We start from the raw sequence: 16,463 nt of genomic DNA on the forward strand, positions 1-16,463 counted from the left end.
TATCATTAATTAAACCGCACGGTTAATGGCGTATGCGCAAAAAAAAATTAAAGTCCAAAATAACGTATTTTAGGTCACTTTTTATATCATGAAAAAGTGAATAAAAAGTGATCAAAAAGTCCGATCAATACAAAAATGGTACCGATAAAAACTTCAGATCACGTCGCAAAAAATGAGCCCTCATACCTCCCCATATGCAGAAAAATAAAAAAGTTATAGGGGTCAGAAAATGACAATTTTAAACGTATACATTTTCCTGCTTGTAGTTGTTATGATTTTTTCCAGAAGTACAACAAAATCAAACCTATATAAGTAGGGTATCATTTTAACCGTATGGACCTACAGAATAAATAGAAGGTGTCATTTTTACCGAGAACTGTACTGCGTAGAAACGAAAGCCCCCAAAAGTTACAAAATGGCATTTTTTCTTCAATTTTGTCGCACAATGATTTTTTTTTCCGTTTTGCCGTAGATTTTTGGGTAAAATGACTGATCTCAATGCAAAGTAAAATTGGTGGCGCAAAAAATAAGCCCTCATATGGATTTTCAGGTGCAAAATTGAAAGGGTTATGATTTTTAAAAGGTGAGGAGGAAAAAATGAAAGTGCAAAAACGGAAAAACCTGTGGTCCTTAAGGGGTTAAATATCTGTTTAACTTTCTGGTACCAGTTGATTTAAAAAAATAAAATAAAATGGTTTTCACAGGAGTACCCGCCTTTCACCGCTCACTACATGATGGCACAGTCAGATATATAACTCATCTCTGACATCATATAGTAAACGGTGAAAGGCAGGTAGAAAATAGCAACTAGTCCATTTATAAGCCACACACTTTACCTTTTTTGCCTCCTGCTTGTGTGAGGCCTCTTAGATTTATTACAGAAATAGCACAGCAGCACAGAGTATTTCTGGAGGGAACTGTAGTGAGGCAGACTTTCTGAAACACTCTGTGCTGCTGGGAAGCCTACTCCATCTTCTACCTGCCTTTCACCGCCCCCTACATGACGGCACAGTCAAAGATATGTTATATTTCACATATAACTTATAAGTCAGACTTGGCCATCATGTAGGGAGTGGTGAAAGGCAGGTAGAAGATACATACAACTATACAATTCATAAGCCACCCACCTGGCCAGGCTAGCCTGTTTATGTGTCCATGCAGATGCTGACTGAGAAAGCTGGCAGAGAGATCAGGGCACTTCTTCGGCAGGGCTCTGTACACCGAGGACAAGCAGGGCCCTGTACACTAAGGACAGGCAGGGATCTGTACACTGAGGACGGGCAGGGATCTGTACACTGAGGACAAGCAGGGCTCTGTACACCGAGGACAAGCGGGGCTCTGTACACCGAGGACAGGCGGGGATCTGTACACCAAGGACAGGCGGAGATCTGTACACCGAGGACAAGCGGGGCTCTGTACACCGAGGACAAGCGGGGCTCTGTACACTGAGGACAAGCGGGGCTCTGTACACTGAGGACAGGCAGGGATCTGTACCTGAGGACAAGCGGGCCCTGTACAAGAGAGAGCGCAAGCAAAGCGGCGGACGCACAGTGAGCTCCGACGTGGTGCCACAGTGAGCACCTCCACGGTGACGTGACCTCACATCGATGCGCCACGCTGGAGTTCAAATCGCCTCTCCCAGGCAGCCACTGCGGTTCTCTTACAGGGCTGCCGTGGCTGTTTGGGAGATGCCAAACAGCAGCCAGCAGCACCGTTCTCCGGGCCCAGGTGTGTGTCGGGCAATTAGCGGGCCATTTTCCCCGTCACGGGCGTCGGGCTCACTGCATTGTCCCGGAATGAGGGTGACCGGGACCCGGGACAGACTCTCCAAATGCGGGACTGTCCCGGGCGATCCGAGACACGTTGTTAACCCGGGGGGGGGGGGGGGGGGGGGGGGGGAGAATTGAAAGTGAAAGTAAAGTGATCTTTACTGTGGCAACCACTAGTAAGGCCAAACTGCAACTCCCAGCATGCCCAGACAGCCAAAGGCTGTCTGGGCATGCTGGAAGTTGTAGTTTTGCAACATATGGAGGGTCACAGTTTGGAGACCACTGTTACAGTGGTTCCCAAACGGTAGCCCTCCAAATGTTGCCAAACTACAACTCTCAGCATGCCTGGACTGCCCAGGCATGCTGGGAGTTGTAGTTCTGTAACATCTTTCCCTTAAGATTTAGCAATTTTTGAAAATTGCTCCTCTACTTGGAAGCCCTCTAATTTTTTCAAAAAGCAAAAATATGTCCATTTTATGATGCCAACATAAAGTAGACATATTGTATTTGTGAGTAAAAATAAAATTTATTGGGAATATCCATTTTCCTTACAAGTAGAGAGCTTCAAAGTTAGAAAAATGCTAAATTTTCAAAATTTTCATGAAATTTGGGGATTTTTCACCAAAAAAGCATGCAAGTAACGCCGAAAATTTACCACCAAAATAAAGTAGAATGTGTCACGAAAAAAAGTCTGAGAATCAGAATATTCGGAAAAAGCGTTTTCCCGTTATTCATTCGTACAGCGACGGTGGTCAGAATTGCGAAAAAGGGCTCAGTCCTTAAGGTGAAAAAGGGCTGCGTCCTTAAGGGGTTAATGCAGCACAACTTCTATTGAAGTGAATGGGGGCCAAATCTGCAATAGGCTCCATGTGCCATTTATAATACTGGTCTCTTTGTGAGCCAGGTGTGCCTTGGAGTCCCATTGGGTACCAATGCCCTGATGCGACTGCTTCCTCTGCACCCCCAATAGTTATGACCCTAAATCCCAGTATTTTTATCTATTTATGTTAACAAGATTAGGATTAGATTGTATTTTCCCAGGTTCCGTATTACACAGTTCATTTATGTAAACTATAATTCTTGTTATTGTGTTACCATGCATGCTATCTGTTACTTTTACAAAAAAATATACATACTAATTTTCCTTTCAATAAGTTTACTATATGCAGGAATTTGTGCTTCATCTATACATGCCATGAATGCATAAAAATGTTAACCATGCCTTTATAGGTGTCTAAAATGGGTACTCCGCTGGAAAACATTTTTTTTAAATGAACTGGTGCCAGAAAGTTAAACAGATTTGTAAATTACTTCTATTTAAAAAAGTCTTAACCCTTCCAGCACTATCCCGTCGTCCTATTCCGACCTCCTATCTCAACCTCCTATCTCGACCTCCTATCTCGACCTCCTATCTCGACCTCCTATCACGACCTCCTATCCCATCCTCCTATCTCGACCTCCTATCTCGACCTCCTACCTCGACCTCCTATCACGACCTCCTATCACGACCTCCTATCCAGTCCTCCTATCTCGACCTCCTATCCCGACCTCCTATCCCGACCTAATATCCTGACCTCCTATCCCTTCCTCCTATCCCGACCTCCTATCCCGACCTCCTATCCCATCCTCATATCTCGACCTCCTATCTTGATCTCCTATCTCAACCTCCTATCCTGTCCTCCTATGTCGACCTACTATCTCGACCTACTATCTCGACCTCCTATCCCATCCTCCTATCCAGTCCATCTATCCCGACCTCTTATCCCGACCTCCTATCCCGTCCTCCTATCTCGACCTCCTATCTCGACCTCCTATCTCAACCTCCTATCCCGACCTCCTATCCCGTCCTCCTATCTCGACCTCCTATCCCGTCCTCCTATCCCGTCCTGGTATTCCGTCCTGGTATCATAGTTACATAGTTACATAGTTACATAGTTAGTACGGTCGAAAAAAGACATATGTCCATCAAGTTCAACCAGGGAATTAAGGGGTAGGGGTGTGGCGCGATATTGGGGAAGGGATGGGATTTTATATTTCTTCATAAGCATTAATGTTATTTTGTTCCAGGAATGTATCTAATCCTGTTTTAAAGCTGTTAATTGTTCCTGCTGTGACCAGTTCCTGAGGTAGACCGTTCCATAAATTCCCAGTCCTCACGGTAAAGAAGGCGTGTCGCCCCTTGAGACTAAACTTTTTCTTCTCCAGACGGAGGGAGTGCCCCCTCGTCCTTTGGGGGGGTTTAACCTGGAACAGTTTTTCTCCATATTTTTTGTATGGGCCATTAATATACTTATATACGTTTATCATATCCCCCCTTAAACGTCTCTTCTCAAGACTAAACAATTGTAACTCCTTTAATCGCTCCTCATAGCTAAGATGTTCCATGCCCCATATTAGTTTAGTCGCGCGTCTCTGCACCCTTTCCAACTCCGCAGTGTCCCTTTTATGGACAGGTGTCCAAAACTGAACAGCATATTCCAGGTGAGGCCGTACCAATGCTTTATAAAGGGGGAGTATTATGTCCCTGTCCCTTGAGTCCATGCCTCTTTTTATACATGACAATATCCTGCCGGCTTTGGAAGCAGCAGCCTGACATTGCATGCTATTCTGTAGTCTGTGATCTACAAGTACACCCAGTATAACATATTCATTAAAAAATTTTTTTTTTTTTTTAGGGATCTGACAGGTACGCTTTAACCCCTTCCCGCCCTAGGACGTATGCATACGTCCCAGTTGCTAACTAGTTAGCGCAACTGGGCACATGCATACGTCCTGGCGATATCCTGTTCAGTGTGATGCAATGCAGGAGATTGCCAGCGGGACCCGGCTGTCAATCACAGCTTGTGTCCCACTGCAGCTGACGAGACCGGGATCACACTGGTCTTGGCATCATTAACCCCATAGATGCTCATTCCTGATAATGGAATCTATGGGGTTGACAGGAGGGGGCATCACAGCATCCCGTTGGTTGCCATGGCAGTAGGAGGCCAGCTGATGGCCTCCTGTGTGCCTAGTACGGTAGCCTGTGAGGTGCAGCCATAGGCTGGATTGCACAGGCTGCATGTCAGTGTAGTAACAGTTATAATGTGCTGCAGTACAGGTGTACTGCAGCATAGTATAACCTATAAAAAGTGATAAGTAAAAAAGAAAAAAAATAAGGTTTATTTTATTTAAAAAGTGTAAAAAAAAATTATTAAAATTAATGCCCCTTTCCCAATAAAACCCTATATTTTATTTCACAAAAGATGCTGCACAAATCAACAAAGATTTACCACTAATCCCGTCCTCCTATTCCGGTCCTCCTATCCCGGTCCTCCTATCCCGTCCTGGTATCCCGTCCTGGTATCTCGTCCTCCTATACCGGTCCTCCTATCCCGACCTCCGATGTCGACCACCTATCCCGACCTGTAATATGTGTACCAGTTATTGAAATATCTCCAGCCGTATGGAAGTTATGTGGGAACATACATTTCCCATTGATTTGCATGGGACTTTAAACAAAAACCCCGACCCTCACAAATGGGGGTAGTTAAGGGTTAAATTAACTATCCTATATTTTAAGTGGACATATAAGTAACATGTGACCAAGTATTATGGAAATATCTCCAGCTGTTTGGAAGTTATGCAGTAACATATATTTCTCATTGACTTGTATGGGGCTTTAAACATAAACCCCGCCCCTGGCAAATGGGGGTGAGTAAGGGTTAAATCACCTATCCTATGTTTGTTGTATGGAACATACACTCATACATACATGCATACACACACACATTGAGTTTTATATATATAGATATGTTTTCCAGAGGAGTTCCCCTTTAATTTTCCTCTGATAGTGAATGCAGTTTTGCATTGTTTCACTACATTTTGGATTTTTGGTGTGAAATCAGAGACAATCTACATGTGGCATAAGGCTAAGTTTCCACTTGTTTTTTTCTGGCAGTTTTTGGAATACTACCACTGCAGTTTTTGAGCCAACGCCAGAAATGTATTCAAAAGGAAGCGTTAATTTCTAATGCAAATTTGTTTTCCCTTAGTCCTAACAGCAGCACAAGTGGGGTGTTTCTGCCCCTGTGAAGCTGGCAGGACGGTGGAATTTTTAATTCCGCCCAAGCAATTAACATAATTGTACCCCCCATATAAGGCCTCCTCCCCAGGCCATAGTGCTTTAATAACAAGCAAAATTATACAAACTACAAGGGCGGGAAATTTGTGTGCTGCTGTTAGGACTAAGGGAAAACAAATTTGCGTTAGAAATTAACGCTTCCCTGTCGTCCTAACCAGCAGCACAAGTGGGGACTTAGCAAGTAACAATCACAAATAGGGAGGGACTAAGGAGGAGCGGCACTTAGGATGGAACACGCAAAGGCTCTCCCATACGTTTGGCATTAACCCGGTAATGTTTGATAAATTTGTTGTGTGTGCTCCAGGAGGCAGCAGCACAAATTTGTTCTAGTGGAACAGACCTTCTTTCAGCAAATGAGGTAGCAACTGCCCGGGTAGAGTGGGCAGTAACAAAAGAAGGAGGAGTTAGCTCCTGAGCTATAAATGCCTCCCTGATTGTCTCTTTGACCCATCTACTCAGAGAGGGTTTGGAGGCCTTTAGACCTTTGTTCCGTCCTGAAAAAGAAATTAAAAGGTTTTCGGATCTTCTGAATTCACCAGTTCTTGAGATGTATATCTTGAGACTTCTTGAAATGTCCAAGGAATGGTTAGCAGCTTCCTCAGAAGAGGAAGGGTCTGAGCACAGAACTGGTAAGGAGATAACTTGGTTAATATTAGAAAAGGTTGGTACCTTGGGAACAAAGGTCGGTAGATATCTCAACAAGACTCTGTCTTGTAAAAAGAGAGTAAAAGGCTCAAAAGCCGCTAGGGCCTGAAGCTTGCCAATTCTCTTGGCTGAGGTTATAGCCAACAAAAAGGTGACTTTAAGGGACAAGTATCTAAAGTCCACTTGGTCCAAAGGCTCAAAGGGGGGAGAACTCAACCCCTTGAGAACGACAGACAAATCCCATTGAGGAATAGGCCTAAGGACTGTAGGCTTAAGTCTTTCGGCTCCTTTGAGGAACCTCTTAATTAGGAGATCTTGAGATAAAGATCTGCCTAGAGAGGCAGAGAGTGCAGCAACCTGCACTTTTAGAGTGGATGGGCTAAGACCCTTGTCAAGGCCATCCAGCAGGAACTGAAGCAAAGCAGAAAGAGGAGGATCTGAGGCAACTACCTCTTTCTTAGCACACCATTGTAGGAAAATCCAATTTATCCTGGAGTAAGCTCTATTAGCAGATGCTGCTCTTGAGTGAGCAAGGGTTCTCAAGACCTCCGAAGAGAGACCACTACCTAGTAGGGTCCTGTCAATCTCCAGGCTGTCAGATTGAGTCTCCTCAGATCTAGGCAGGAGCCTGTGTTGTGAGACACAAGGTTCTGCACGTGGATAAGCCTCCAATAACACCCTTGACTCATCCTCATGAGCTGGATGAACCAGGACCTCTTTGGCCAGAATGGTATGATGGCGATTACTGAGGTTTGGTCTTGCCTGACTTTCATCAATACCCTCGGTATCATGGAAAGTGGAGGGAAAATGTAGGCCAGCCTGAACCTCCATGGAATGGACAGAGCGTCTACTGCCACATTGGCATTTAGACGAGTTGCCATGAGATCTATCTCTGGCATACCCCACCTCCGGGTTATCTTGTGGAAGATATCCTCGTTCAGGGACCATTCCCCTTGGACTGGAAGACCGCGGCTCAGACGGTCTGCAACTATATTGAGATCCCCCTTGATGTGAACTGCTGAGAGGTGGGATAGATTGGTCTCTGCCCAAGAGAGAATTAGCCTGGTCTCCTCGAGGAGAGCTTTGGACCTTGTGCCTCCCTGTTTGTTTAGGTAAGACACTACAGTCGTGTTGTCTGAATGGACTTTTATCGCTTGCCCTAGAACTAGGGGAGCGAAGTGATAGAGAGCTAGACGGACTGCTCTCAACTCTCTCATGTTGGAAGAGAGGAGTCTCTCTTGAGAAGTCCAGGTACCTTGTACCGGAGTTTTGTCCAGATGGGCTCCCCAGCCTACAAGGGAGGCGTCCGTGGTCAGAATGATCAAATTAGGTTGAATCAAGGACTTCCCATCTGACAGAGTTGTCCACCATCTGAGGGATGCATGGACTTCGACAGACAGGGAGCATCTTTTGTCCAACCCTTTGGGTTGCGATTCCAGACACTCAAGAGCTGATCTTGAAGTGGACGGAGATGCCATAGGGCTCAAAGTACTGCCTCTGCAGACGCTGACACGTGGCCTAGCATTTTCATCAGAGTTCTGATGGAGACCCTTTGGGGAACCATTAAGAACTCGGCGGCTCTTACGACTTTCATGTGAGAGGAGTCGATTATGAACCCCAGAAACCTTCTGGAGGTAGAGGGGACGATCTCTGATTTGTCCCAATTTATGATCCAGCCTAAATGCTGGCGAAAATCCAGAGCCAGTTGAAGATGAGACTGCACTACGTCTAGAGATGCGGCTTTTAGAAGCCAGTCGTCTAGGTAAGGGATGATTTCCAGGCCTTTTAATCTTAAGGCGGCCACAACTGGAGCCACAACCTTTGTAAAAGTGTGGGGAGCGGAAGAGATCCCGAAGGGCAGCACGGCAAACTGATAATGCTTTACCATACCCTTTATGGTGACAGCAATCCTCAAAAATTTCCTGTGAGCAGGATGTAAGGGGACGTGCAGGTAGGCGTCCTTGAGGTCGATGGTGACCATCAGATCTAGAGGATTCAGAATGCTGGTGACTGACTGAATAGTCTCCATTCTGAACTTCTTTTCTTTATGAAACGGTTCAGAAAGTGAAGATCTATGATCATTCGCCAAGTGCCCGAGGGCTTTGGTACCAAAAATATAGGGGAGTATACTCCCAGGCCTTTCTGGTTTGGAGGAACCTCCTCTAGGGCCCGTTTCTCTAGGTACAATAGTACCGACTCCTCCAGAATGGATTGTTCTGGTTGAGGGAGTCTTTTTGTTAACAAAAATTTCCTTGGTGGGGGGGGGGGGACAAATTCTATTTTGTAGCCCGACCGGACTACTTCTAGAACCCAAGGGTCTTGGATTTCCTTCATCCAAGTGGAGAGAGAAATAAACTCAAACGGCCTCCTACTGGAGAAAAAACTGGAGACAGAGCTTCTGTCAGGACCTCTGGAGGGGAAGGGAGAGGGGAGACGTTGGTGGGATCTGGGTGAGAGTCATAGCTCAGACTTGCGGTCTTTGCCCCGACTGCGTCCGCCACCACGCTTAGATATTTGACTTTGGCGCCTCTGGGTCCCAGAGGAGCCCTGAGATCTGCCCCCTCGGCCTCTACCGCGGCCACGAAAGGTCTGCACAGGAAGGGACTTGCCTTTTTTATCTGCAAAACCCTCCATAATTCGGTCCAGCTTGGACCCGAAGAGCCTATTGGGTTCAAGAGGCATGGCACAAAGGTTTATCTTGGAGGTGGTATCTGCCACCCAAGGGCGTAACCAGAAGGGGCGTCTGCCTACAGAGGATAGTCCCATAGACTTTGCGGCCAATTTTAGATGCTGCTGAGTGGCCTCACAAAGAAAGTCAGCACCCAGTAGCAAGGTGCTGAACAAGTCCAGAATGTCTTCTCTGGGGACATTACCATCGATGTCGGACTGGATCCTTAGGATACGATCCTTGATGAAATTGGCCACCTCATTAGAGGCAATGGCCACCGTAGCAGAGGCTGAGGCAGCAGAGTAATTCCTCCTGAGCAGGGAGTCCACTTTCCTGTCGAGGGGGTCTTGGAGGTTGCTACCATCGTCCGCGGAACAAGGACGCGCTTGTTTATCCTGGTAACAGCCATATCCACCTTGGGGGGTGGGACCCAGGCTTCTGACTCTGCCTCAGCCAGGGGGTACATGAGCTTAAACCTCCGAGTAAGGACAGGGGGTTTGTCCGGATGTTTCCACTCAGTGGTCATTAACTTTTTTAAGGAGTCATCCACTTTAAAAACCAGCGGTTCTTTAGGGGTGGATGTTGAGGCTTCCCCTTGATCCGCATCCTGGTCCTTTGACCGGATGGATCTTAGTAAACGCTGAGTTTTCTAAACGGGAAAGATGGAGGGAGAGATGACTTCTTCCACTGTTTGTTCCGAATGGTCTCCCACGGACATAGCTGTATACTCTGCTATGGAGGAGGGACTAGGAGATGTCCTAGGTCTCTTGGCAGAGAAGGAGCTTTTAATCTCATTTATTGAGTTCCCCATGAACTCTTTCATCCATATAAACATGTCCTGGATGGTAGGTTCCGCAGGATCTGCCGAAGGACGACATCCAGGACACTTATTATATTCATAGGTGTCCGGAAGAGGAGTGCCGCAGTCGGCACACGAAAGGTGACGTTTTTTAGAGGACGCCTTACGTCCGGAGTATTGGTCACCAGAGGGTGGAGTAGACATCCTCTATAAAGATAGAGAGAGAAAGACCGTTAAGGAAAAAAATTATTATTATTTTTTTTTTTTTTAAATCCCACCCTAAGATAGGAAAAAATAGGCGGCACCTATGCAAGGAAGCCTAGTTGAGAAAAAACAAGCTGAATAAAATACACCAGTCTTGCAGTCACAGGTCTAGCTGAGCACAGCAGAGACCCTAACCAGGCAAGAGCTGCCTTCTATAGGGAAGGGGATGGCGCCAACTTTGAATAGGCTCCACCCCCGGAAATTAGATACAGGAAGGGAAACTAGTTCCCAGGTCACAAGCACTCTTATACAAAAATCTAATAATAACAGCCAATATAAGCCTACCACAGGCTTAGATATAATAAAGAAAGGGTCCTGTAGATATTCGGAGTGAAAACTCTGAATATCAGAGACTACCAGAGAATACGCCGGGCCAGAAGTGGAAAGTGACGCACTTCCGGTCCCGGCGTCCGGTCCCGGCGTCCGGCCGCGCACGCGACACCACTAGCGCCAAAAAAAGGGGGGAGCTGGTACAGCGATCTCAGAGCGGAGCTCCGACCTGAATCACTGACCAGGTACGGAGCTCCCAAACAGCGCATATCCGCACGGGGAATGCACTGACACAGAGCATCGCACCGGAGAAGCGCAGCGAACGCTGCGAGGAGATAAGCACAGGTCAGACCTGTAAAGGAAAGGGCTAAAAAGCCCAAACATAAGCAGCCACGCTGCAGAACATATGTATCAAAAAATATATAAATCCAGGCAGGCTTAATGAGCCTGCCCCGTCCTGCTGTCCAGCACAGGACAGAAAAAAAGCACTATGGCCTGGGGAGGAGGCCTTATATGGGGGGTACAATTATGTTAATTGCTTGGGCGGAATTAAAAATTCCACCGTCCTGCCAGCTTCACAGGGGCAGAAACACCCCACTTGTGCTGCTGGTTAGGACGACAGGGAATAGAAAATATAAAGGAAGGACTTATACTTCTCCTCCCTTATGGATCCACTTCTGACTTTGGCTCAAAAACTGCAGTGGCAGATATCCAAAAACTGCCAGAAAAAAAAACAAGTGGAAACTTAGCCTAAAGGTTAGTCAAGGTGTGTTCACTCATCATGCTTTATTTTATTGAATTTTTTTTGCAATTATAAAATACAAGGCCAGGAGTGGATCATAAATAGAGACATGCATAAAGGAAAGACAGAGAATTCTCTTTTCAGATCCATCCTGGCCTTGTATTCAATAATTGCAATAAAAAACCTGAACTTGTGAACACACAGCTGTGTAATTGTAATGAAATAACTTTACCCAGATTAAATAATTCATATATAAAATATTTGAATAATGTGATATGGTTCTTATTTAAAGCCATTCAATATTTTACAACATATTAGCATTATCAAAGCACATAAAAAAGGAACTAGAAAGTAAGAGAGAATGTACATGAAAGACCAGAAAAACCAGTGTAGCCTTATTATACACTGCTCAAAAAATAACACTTAGAGAAAAGATCTAATCGTATGAAATACTTTTCACCTTTACATAGTTGAATGTGTTGACAACAAAATCACACAAAAATCATCAATGGAAATAAAATTTATCAACCCATGGAGGTCTGGATATGGAGTCACACTCAAAATCAAAGTGGAAAACCACACTACAGGCTGATCCAACTTTGATATCATGTCCTTAAAGGAGTAGTCCAGTGGTGACTCAGTGGTGAGCAACTTATCCCCTATCCTAAGGATAGGGGATAAGTTGTAGATCGCGAGGGGTCCGACAGCTGGGGCCTCCTGAGATCTCCTGTACGGAGCCCCAACAGACCGCGGGAAGGAGGCGTGTCGACCTCCGCACGAGGCGGCGGCCGACACGCCCCCTCAATACAACTCTATGGCAGAGCCGAAGCGCTGCCTTCGGCAATCTCTGGCTCTGCCATAGAGATGTATTGAGGGGGCGTGTCAGCCGCCTCGTGCGGGGGTCGACACCCGCTATCTGGGCCGAGAGCCTGGCCCCCGTACAGAGAGATCGCAGGGGGCCCCAGCGGTCGGACCCCCCACGATCTCAAACGTATCCCCTATCCTTAGGATAGGGGATACGTTTTTCACCACTGGACTACCCCTTTAAAACAAGTCAAAATGAGGCTCAGTAGTGTGTGTGGCCTACACATGCCCGTATGACCTCCCTACAATGCCTGGGCATGCTCCTGATGAGGTGGCGGATGGTCTCCTGAGGGATGTCCTCCCAGACCTGGACTAAAGCATCCGCCAACTCCTGGACAGTCTGTGGTGCAACGTGACGTTGGTGGATGGAGGGAGACATTATATGCCAGATGTGCTCAATCAGATTCAGGTCTGGGGAACAGGCAGGCCAGTCCATAGCATCAATGCCTTCCTCTTGCAGGAACTGCTGACAAACTCCAGCCACATGAGGTCTAGCATTGTCTTGCATTAGGAAGAACCCAGGGCCAGCCACACCAGCATATGTTCTCACAATGGGTCTGAGGACCTCATCTCGGTACCTAATGGCAGTCAGGCTACCTCTCGCAAGCACATGGAGGGCTGTGCGGCCCCCAAAGAAATACCCCCCCCCCCCCGGCACCATTACTGACCCACCGCCAAACCGGTAATGCTGGAGGATGTTGCAGGCAGCAGAACGTTCTCCATGGCATCTCCAGACTCTGTCACGTGTGCTCAGTGTGAACCTGCTTTCATCTGTGAAGAGCACAGGTCCCAGTGGCGAATTTGCCAATCTTGGTGTTCTCTGGCAAATGCCAAATGTCCTGCACCGTGTTGGGCTGTAAGCACAACCCCCACCTGTGGACGTTGGGCCCTCATACCACCCTCATGGAGTCTTTTTCTGACCATTTGAGTGAACACATGCACATTTGTGGCCTGCTGGAGGTCATTTTGCAGGGCTCTGGCAGTGCTCCTCCTTGCACAAGGTGGAGGTAGTGGTCCTGCTGCTGGGTTGTTGCCCTCCTACAACCTCCTCCACGTCTCCTGATGTACTGGCCTGTCTCCTGGTAGCGCCTCCATGCTCTGGACACTACTCTGACAGACACAGCAAATCTTCTTGCCACATCTCGCATTGATGTGCCATCCTGGATGAGCTGCACTACCTGGGTGACTTGTGTGGGTTATAGACTCCGTCTCATGCTACCACTAGAGTGAAAGCACCGGCAGCTTTCAAAAGTGATCAAAACATCAGCCACGATAAAAACAAGCAATCTCCAGGTAGCAGAGCAGGATCAATGGAAGCGCTGAGACCAGATAAGAAGTTGAAAGGATTTATTTCCCATAATGCAACGCGTTTCACGGTCACCCGCTTCCTCAGGTAGCCTGAGGAAGCGGGTGACCGTGAAACGCGTTGCATTATGGGAAATAAATCCTTTTAACTTCTTATCTGGTCTTAGCGCTTCCATTGACCCCGCTCTGCTACCTGGAGATTGCTTGTTTTTATCGTGATTCTATTTCAGCCGGACGAAGCTGCAGAGACCCTTTGATGATACGCCCTGTTCCATTGTTGTACTTGGTTGGAGTACAACTTCATGTGGTAAGCGCAATTCACACTTAGCGTTACCAACTCACCTTTGGCGTTACACTACGGAGCGCATCCGTTTGTGCTTTTTTAAAACATCAGCCAGGAAGCATAGGAACTGAGAAGTGGTCTGTGGTCACCAACTGCAGAACCACTCCTTTATTGTTACTTTTCCACAAGAATTCACAGTGTCTTGCTAATTGCCTATAATTTCCACCTGTTGTCTGTTCCGTTTGCACAACAGCATGTGAAATTGATTGTCAATCAGTGTTGCTTCCTGAGTGGACAGTGTGATTTCACAGAAGTGTGATTGACTTGGACTTGTGTTGTTTAAGTGTTTCCTTTATTTTTTTGAGCAGTGTACAAACCAGTTTTTCTTGTGTCCCTACTAGTAACAGAAACAGAAAAGCAAATGCTGTGTACATAGTAGATCCTTGTGTATGTTTTAAATGCATTTAATATTGTAAATGACATTTGGAAAACTGAGCAAAGATCTATTCTGTGCCATCTCTAGGATGACTGCCAAAGTAGCGCCACAGAGGGCATAATAATTTTACCTTTGTATTATGTGACACTTTTTTGATTGCAGACCAAAATTGTTTATGAAATATTAACTGCATAATCTCAGATCAGCCAGTATTGTTAATCTATGCATAGGTGTGCTGACTAAAAGGGGACATTAAAGCATAACTTGCTACAAGCTTCTGAACATGTGCACTGTTAATAAATTACATTTAATCCCCATAAGGTGTCTTGTAGGAAAGAAAATCATAAACAGATAAATCTTTTCATGTGCGCTGTCTACAGCTCATGAATGATATTAATTTATCCATGCATTCTGCATTTAGATAACTGTTGCTTAATAGTTTGCATGGTATAACAGAGTAAAAAATTCATGAGGCTGCTTTAGAGTATGTTCACACTGAGGAATTGGGGCGGAAATCAAGCAGAAATTTTCTGCCTCAAAATATTGTTACTTTTCCACAAGAATTCACAGAGATTTTGCGCGGAATTGGAGTGGAATTGGTGCGGAATTCCACACGCAGAAATGAAAATTTCAAGCAGAGGAGGAGAAGAGTATAATATATATGTATTGTCCTCTTTTTTTTTTTTTTTTCATGTGGAAATTCTGCGCTAATTCCGCGTGGAAATGATTCTGACTGAAAAAAAAAATAACATTGATCTCTATGGGAGAACGACGCTGATTCCGCCTGAAAGAAAGAACATGTTCTTTCTTCAAGCGGAACAGACTTCCTCGTCAGAATTCTGCTTGAGGAAATTCCTCAGTGTGAACTGAGGGGCAGAAATTCTGTACAACTCTATGGGGATTTTCACTGCTGAATGAATTGGAGAGGAAAAAGCGAGCAGAATTACTCGTGGAAATTCCTCTCCAATTCCTCAGTGTGAACATACCCTAAAGCTTTAAAAACAACTAAATACAATGGTTATCTCAAGGAGATGCCCATGGATTACTAAGGAATATATTCATGTTGCCATAGATTTTTATCATGATTTGTAAAATGTGATTAAAAAAAAAACCTTTGTAACATCAAGCATTGGGTCACACATGCCATATATTGCCATATTACACAGCAGCAAATACGCTGCAAAATACGACACCTGTGACCCATGCAGGGAATTCTTAAGGTACGTTCAGACGAGCGGATTTTCGCAGAGTATTTCGCTGCAGATCCGCCGCTGAAGGACCTCTATATGCTGGCTTTACATGTAATACGCCGCTATGAGCAGACACACTGCGATGTGCGATTCGCCGCGCACATGCGCAGTATACTCGCAAATCACGGCAGCTCATTGAGCAGGGGGAGCGGCCGCGTTGTGTGCGAGTACACCGCGTATACGCGGCGACTCGCACATCGTTTCAGTGTGTCTGCATGTAGCGGCGTATTACATGTAAAGCCAGCATATAGAGGTCCTTCAGCGGCGGATCTGCAGCGTAAAATACACTGCAAATCCACTTGTCTGAACGTACCCTAAAGGGTTACTCCGGTGGAAAACTTTTTTTTTTTTTAAATCAACTGGTACCAGAAAGTTAAACAGATTTGTAAATTGCTTCTATTAAAAAAATCTTAATCCTTCCAGTACTTATTAGCTGCTGAATACTACAGAGGAAATAATTTTTTCTTTTTGGAACACAGAGCTCTCTGCTGACATCACAAGCACAGTGCTCTCTGCTGACAGTGCTCTCTGCTGTCCATTTTAAGAACTGACCAGAGTAGAAGAAAATCCCCATAGCAAACATATGCTGCTCTGGACAGTAAACTTCATGCAGATGTTGCCCTTGGTCAAATTTAAACCCAAGACCCTAGTGCTACCCTCTGAGACAACATGCTGCACACATGTCACTGTAGGGTAAATCACTGTAGGGGGGGGGGGGGGGGCATTTATCATTGTCTTTAGAGCAGTTTTTTGTGTGTAGATTTGTCTCACATTTGGCACAGTGCTGCACCTCAGGTTATTTTTTATTATTTTTTTGTACAGACCAGCTGTTAAGGTTAGTCTTATGCAGTGGGAATGAATTTATCAACTGAGATTTTTTGTGGAAAGGTGCAAAACCATCCAAAAGTATCTAAACTACACCAGCCCAGACTTAGCTTAGCTTTTTGATATACAGTGGGGCAAAAAAGTATTTAGTCAGCCACCAATTGTGCAAGTTCTCCCACTTAAAAACATGAGAGAGGCCTGTAATTTTCATCATAGATAT

This window comes from Hyla sarda, chromosome 2, assembly GCF_029499605.1.
Source record: "Hyla sarda isolate aHylSar1 chromosome 2, aHylSar1.hap1, whole genome shotgun sequence".
Taxonomy (NCBI): Eukaryota; Metazoa; Chordata; class Amphibia; order Anura; family Hylidae; genus Hyla; species Hyla sarda.